The following is a 7467-nucleotide window of genomic DNA, read 5'->3' as shown; positions in this document are numbered from 1 at the left end:
TATATATATATATATATATATATATATATATATATATATATATATATATATATATATATATATATATATATAGTTTTATTAATATTATTAATATTAGTCCTATAATAATCTTTAAATACCTACAGACACTAGTGATTCATCCTTTCGGGAATAATCAGTGGAGAGTTACACGATTACTGCCGGTCAGGAGATTTGAACCCGGTCACGAAGCCATCTCCGACTCTGTTAGCCAGGAAAAAAAAACTCACGGCCAACCCCAACTGCGAGAAAGTTCGTTGAAATTTAAACATTTAAATGTCGTAACATACCTCTAGAGAGATTTAATATAACATTATGATCACGTATATATATATATATATATATATATATATATATATATATATATATATATATATATATATATATATATATTTGTTTACTGTTTTGGGGGGAAAGAATTCGAACAAAGTGCTCGATTACAAAGAAAAACCTTTTCGACATAAGAGCTTAATATTTATTTATTTAATTGTACAGAAGTTCAGAAAAACATTGGTACCGTCGGTTTCAAGTTCAACATAAAGGGGACCAGTTAATGGTAAAACATAAATGATGTTAGGCTCTCGTCAGCCATATATATAAATGTGCGGAAATTTCTCGAAAGCTCTTTCGGCTACCATCTCGTCAGGAAATAAGGCCGATAGCCATTAGTCGCGTGCTCTCGTGTAATGAATGAATGCGTGAATGTAGGATTGACATAAAATTCTTAAAGATTAACTAAAATGACCGAAAAATGGGCTGAAATGTCTTAAATATATAAAAAGTAAATGATTTAGAATGACTTTAATGAACTTAAGGATGAATTGAATGACCTTAAGAATGACTTGAATGCTTAAAAAATAACTGGGATCCTTCAAAAACAGCTTGAATGATCTGGAGAATGACTTGAATGGCTTTGAGACTGACTGGTTGTAAAGTGGGTGATAATTTTACATTAAATTAATACAGAAAAGTGATCCCCCACTTTATATCGTAATAAGTACAGCATGTAGTAAGAACAGATACTACACTTTGATCTTGGCCAAAAGGCTAAGAAAAGCGTATTTATTTGCTCCCCCACTGAGCAAATTAGGCACAAGGCCGATTTTTAATGTGAGGAGTGAAGGGGAAATAGAGACCAACTCCCCGGGGAGTAGGGGAGCTGAATAGTGGCAATTGGTATGAAGTGTTGCCCCTACATTGACCAAGGTCTTATATGTGGGGTTGCCCCCACTATATGGTCTTTGCTTGCACTATCTGTCGGAACAGATACTACACTACAAAAGGCCAAGAAAAGCTTAAAAAGCTAAGAACAGCATCTATTAACAACAGAACTTTGATCTTAACCAAAAAGGCCAAGCACAAAAGTGTTACGGACAGACCGGCAGACCGACCGACCGACCGACAGACCGACCGACCGACCGACAGACCGACCGACTGACCGACCGACGCGCCTAAAAATCGATAGCATACAAAACAATATTATTGGCGAAATTAAAGAGCACTACGGGGGAATTTGGATGTGCAAAAATTAGGAATTAAAAAAAAACGATTAAAACAAAGATTTCATCTGTAAATAAGGCGTTTAAAAGCGACTGAAACTTGGCACAACAAGGGAAAAAAACGAGGGAGAAAAAAAACGAGGGAGAAAAAAAAAAAAAACGAGGGAGAAAAATAAACGATGGAAAAAAACGAGGGAGAAAAAAAACGAGGGAGAAAAAAAAAAAAAACGAGGGAGAAAAATAAACGATGGAAAAAAACGAGGGGGAAAAAAAACAAGGGAGAATAAAACGAGGGGAAAAAACGAGGGAGAAAAAAAAACAGGGAGAAAAAAAAAACCAGGGAGAAAAAAAAAACGAGGGAGAAAAAAAAGGAGAAAAGGGGCAAAAGTTCCCCAAAGAGAAATAATGCTTTTGTTGTCTCTTTTTGCCGGCATAAAGGTTTTCGAACCGCAATGGAGACAGACTCCAAAATCTTTAAATGGCTTTTGGATCTGCTCTGTGTAACACCTCGAACCACTCTATTTTATATTCATCAGCATTGACATTGACTGTCAACCAAATGTTGGCCAATAGCAGAGTCCAAGGCTACGGAAGGAAGAAGATTATCGGATCCTACCCTCACCTGTCTGATTTTAGATAGAACGTGCTGATTTATACGAGTTATCAAATGCAAAGACGTTCGCCCAACATAACCAGCATCGCATTGGCATTTAAATTGATAAACAATATTACTAATTTGGGTGTAAGGCAAACTATCTTTGCGAAAAGAAGGAAAAGCAGGTCTCGTAATGTATACCAAAGGCAAGGAAACAGAGTAGAAGCACTCATAAACACTTCTAACAACCTATTTCGACAATTTAATACTCTTGTCCCCAATTCATGGTAATGTTAAATCAACCGGGCACTTCACAGGCCCAATATTTTAGGGGATTTAAAATCATCAACCTTCTTGTCAATGCAGTCTTCAATAAGGTCTAAGGGATAACCATTATTGATAAATATTTCTCTGATCTTATCAAGTTCGGAGTCTAATCTATTAGGTGAACATATCATGAGAGCTCTATGTACCAGCGTATTAATTAAGCCGACCTTACGTGATTTGGGTACAAAAGACGACCAGTTCACATATAAGCCAGTACAAGTTGGCTTCCTATAAATTGTAGTGAGAAAGCTCCCCCCCCTTGAGCGTTCGACAAGAACATCCAAGAAAGGAAGCGAATTGTGCTTCTCTCTTTCCACAGTGAACTTAAGAGCCCCATGCAAGGAATTCAACCTATTAAAAAAAGATAACGCTTCACTTTGCGATGAAAACATAGCAAAAGTGTCGTCAACATATCTGAAATATGTGGTGGATTTTGTTACAGAATTAAACATAACGGATTCGTAATAACCGACAAAAATATCAGCTAAAGTTGGGGCCAACAGACTCCCCATTGAAATCCCGTCAACCTGACATTACCACCACAATGGCACCAAAGCTAAATACCACTGATTTGGTGCACATTAAAATAAGTTCAGTAAATATCTCTTTAGGAAAGCGTGGAGAAGTCAGGCCGGTACAAATATGTATCGTCTCATCCAACGGTATGTTAGTAAAGAGACTAGAGACATCGAAAGAACACATAAAGGATGTCTCTGCATTCGAATCCAACCCACGCAGACATTCAACAAACCGAGAAGAATCAGGAATCAGGTATAATTCACGCACCGGCTGCAAAATTTCGACAAGCCACTGAGCCAAAGAATGTTGAGCAGAACCTATCATAGATAAAATAGGTCTCAGTGGCACACCTTCCTTATGGATTCTGGGAAGAACATACAATATATATATATATATATATATATATATATATATATATATATATATATATATATATATATATAAGACACTGATAGAATTCAGATGAACAATCCTGATATATATTACTTGAAGTAATACTTTCAAGGAGATCCTAGCCAAAAAGGAAAAGCTCAATATTTAAGAATAGAGCAATATATAAGTTTCGTGGTTCAATTTTAAATTCTGAAAAAAACAACATATAGAGACATATATTCGATTTAAGAATTTATTGCTTGACAAAGGAATATATAGAAGGGATTATCTTAATTTCCTTAATCCATGGTGTTTAACATATTTACACACTTTAGCCATATATTAGCACACTCTAACTATCTATATCTCCCTACACCATAAAAATATTGTTGGCAAGTGGTGAATACACCCTTCTCTAAAATAGAATCACCAGATAAACCCTATCATTTGTTGATGTATATATATATATATATATATATATATATATATATATATATATATATATCTTTAAACGTACGTGCACACTCTCTGTATTCGTATGTTATGTATCAGTGTGCGCACCTTTATCTCTTTCTAGACACAACCCTTATGTAGTTGTATATTTGCTGTTAGGAGTATGAATTGCATGCTTGCACTTGATTATATTGATGTCGGTCAACTTAGTTCATACGCGCAGATCGTTATATAATGATAAGATCACTCTGACTGACATTTTATAACTTACTAACTAGCTCTACCTACGTATTGAGCACTTTTGAAGTAAATACTTAAAGTTTACGTATAAATTTATACTTTCGTATATTAATTTTATATGAATAAATTAAGTAGTTATATATATATATATATATATATATATATATATATATATATATATATATATATATATATATATAAGTTTCGTGGTTTAATTTTAAATTCTGAAAAAACAACATATAGAGACATATATTCGATTTAAGAATTTATTGCTTGACAAAAGGAATATATAGAAGGGGTTATTTTAATTTCCTTAATCCATGGATTTTCAACAATGGTCATATCATCAGAGGAAATGAAATGCAGTTAGCAAAATGTTCAGCTGCGAATGGAGGCTATTTCATTGAATGAATAAAATTTGATATATATATACATATAATTATTTTTTACTATAATAATTAAATACCTACAGACACTAGTGTTTCATCCTTTCGGGAATCTTCAGTGCAGGGTGTCACGATTAATACCAGTCGAACGATTCGAACCCCGCATCACGAGACATCTCTGGCTCGGTTAGCGAAGACCTAATCCATTCGGCTACCATTAACCGCGTGAAATAACGAATTTTAAACGGACCCTGCATCGTGGTTTAATTTTAAATTCTGAAAAAACAACATATAGAGACATATATTCGATTTAAGAATTTATTGCTTGACAAAGGAATATATAGAAAGGGTTATATCCTTAATCCATGGATTTTCAACAATGGTCATATCATCAGAGGAAATGAAATGCAGTTCTAGACATAACCCTTATGTAGTTGTATATTTGCTGTTAGGAGTATGAATTGCATGCTTGCACTTGATTAAGTAGTTCCTTTCTCTAATATGCGTGTTTGCGTTATGATATGTATATATGTAATTGAGTTCACATATACAGTGATGATCATATTTATTGGCACGGTAAAATAAAAGTTAAATTTTGTCTAATAAATTCTAAAAAAGGGATTAAATTCAAGAAAATAACAAAGTATATTATGTATTTTTAACTGGCCTTTCCGATGCAGCAATCGGATTTTAGAAAAAATAAATAACAAAGGAACAACAAACATAATTGCAAAAAACCCTTGTTCAAAATTATTGGCACGATTTATTTAATAATCAATTGTATAGCCTTTGGCCTTGATTACCTTCCTCAGTCGCTTTTCATAGTTTACAACCAAGTTGTTGCACTCTTCAGTAGTAATTTTAGCCCACTCTTCCTGACAATAATCCTCCAATTGAATAAGATTCTTAGGCTTCCTTTGCATTACCCTCAATTTTAATGTTCTCCATAAATTTTCAATTGGATTAAGGTCTGGGCTTTGTGATGGCCACTCCAAAACATTAATATGATTGTCCTCAAGCCATTTCTTAGTCAGTTTAGCCGAATGCTTTGGGTCATTATCTTGCATTAACCACCAACGACGACCAAGTGAGAGCTCTTTAGCAGAGTCTTTCAGGTTTTCATCCAATATTTTAACATAATCTTCCTTTTTTATGCTACCTGTGACCTTAACAAGTCGCCCAGGTCCAGAGGCAGCAAAGGATCCCCAAAACATCAAACTGCCTCCACTGTGCTTCACTGTGGGTATGGTGTTCTTAGGCAGGAAAGCTTCGCCAGATTTTCTGTAAATATAAGACACTTTATTATGGCCAAATAACTCTATTTTCGTTTCGTCAGTCCATAGAACACGTTTCCAGAATGCAACATCTTTATCAATATGACGTTTTGCAAAGGCTAGCCTTGCTTTCAGGTGCATAGGCTTCAATAAGGGAGTCTTTCTCGGACGACATGCTTTTAAACCAGCTCTCTTCAAAACTCTACCAACTGTATGTCGAGATACATTCACTCCAGAGGAGCTCTGTTCATCAACAATCTCCCCAACAGAGATCCTTGGGTTTTGTTTTACTTGTCGAACAATTTTCCGTTCATCTCTTGGGGAAAGAATCCTTTTTCTCCCTCTACCCTCTAAACCCATAACGTGGCCTTGCGATTTATGTATATGTACGCATGTATGAGTGTCTGTGGGTATATATGTGCTTATATTTGCACTTATGTTTAGGTTTGATAGGTGGATATACAAGTAATCAATGTACAAATAGTCAAAATTAACCACGCCCCACATTTAAATCAACTCTCCCCTTTATAAAAATATTTTTATAAATATAGAATTAACCACAGTATATAAAACACTCACTCAAATATCAATTCCAACTCAACGAACAACTAAACAAACTCATCTATAGATCGCCTCCAAACAGATATATATATATATATATATTTTAAATAAAATTTAAACAAACATAATTTAACTAGATCAAACTACGACAACAAATGTATTTAACTGACTTATCTCAACTAACCAAGTCACCTTTAAATTATACACTCAAAATTAAAATAAGCCAACCTTAAACTCACTTATTTAAGTAACCCTCCAAACATTCCATATTTTCACACCATGACTCGTCTCTATCTCCACCTCATCAGCTCACCCATCCCCACAGCAAAAACACCACAGCCACCCACTATCACGCACCCCCATAGAAAATCACAAGAATATCCATTAACCACTTGAATTTAAAATCAAGAGGTCAACCCTTTTAAAGACTACTAAAACACAATTCCCCCCTTCTCCCGCCGAAAAAATTCCATTAAGAACCAGTATGCTCGCCCAACTTTAACCCTCCTCCTCTCTCTTTACCCTCTCTACTTCACCACACTTCCTCTTTCCCTCATCTAAAAAGCTTCACTCATCCAATATAAACAAGATAACGAACTATCTTTCTATTAGAATCATACCTCAAGCAAGCGGAATTGGTAGAAACGGTAGTCGCTGGATGCTAATGGAAACCAGTCATAAAACACCTCTCTCACCTCCTTACGTTTTTTTTTAGAAAATTAATCATAAATTTTGTTTTACTGAATGAAAATTGATAATTTTTTTTCACAATATAGCTGAGAAGGTGATCTATAAACTGTAATAATTGTTTGAAATTTGGTCGAAAAATGAGTGAGCGGTGAAGCCTTAAAGCAATTCTAAATGACTAAAACTGCCACTTAATCCTATATTCAAACACGGTAGCGTCTGAATGAGATATATTCTGCAAAATAGCCTAAGGGAGAGATCCCTCTCCTCTACGCAGATCGATAATCTATATATCTCTATTATAGAAAAGAGACTTAGTGTGGGTTCGTTCCCTATAGACTCGAAAACGGCTGGGTCAATTTTTATGAAATTCCACACCAAGGTACTTTATGTGCCTGGCAGTGTTCTTAGATAGGTTTTCTATCGGAATATCTTCAATAAGTATCTGTAATCAATAATCTAAAAAATCCAATGAAAGAAGGAATATGCGATTTTGACCAAAGTTACACGGCTTAACATCACAAGTGCATTTGAAA

At 34.7% G+C, this 7467-nt stretch overlaps 1 pseudogene; it reads right to left on the bottom strand.

Moving 5' to 3' along the window:
* Nucleotides 1-951: 951 nt before the first annotated feature.
* LOC145271793 (U2 spliceosomal RNA) lies at nucleotides 952-1078 on the bottom strand (annotated as a pseudogene).
* Nucleotides 1079-7467: the final 6389 nt, after the last annotated feature.

Source organism: Euprymna scolopes, chromosome 46 (assembly GCF_053919585.1).
Source record: "Euprymna scolopes isolate OS-2025 chromosome 46, ASM5391958v1, whole genome shotgun sequence".
Lineage (NCBI taxonomy): Eukaryota > Metazoa > Mollusca > Cephalopoda > Sepiida > Sepiolidae > Euprymna > Euprymna scolopes.
Note: the sequence above shows the minus strand (reverse complement) of the source record. Positions and strands in the feature narration are given on the sequence as shown.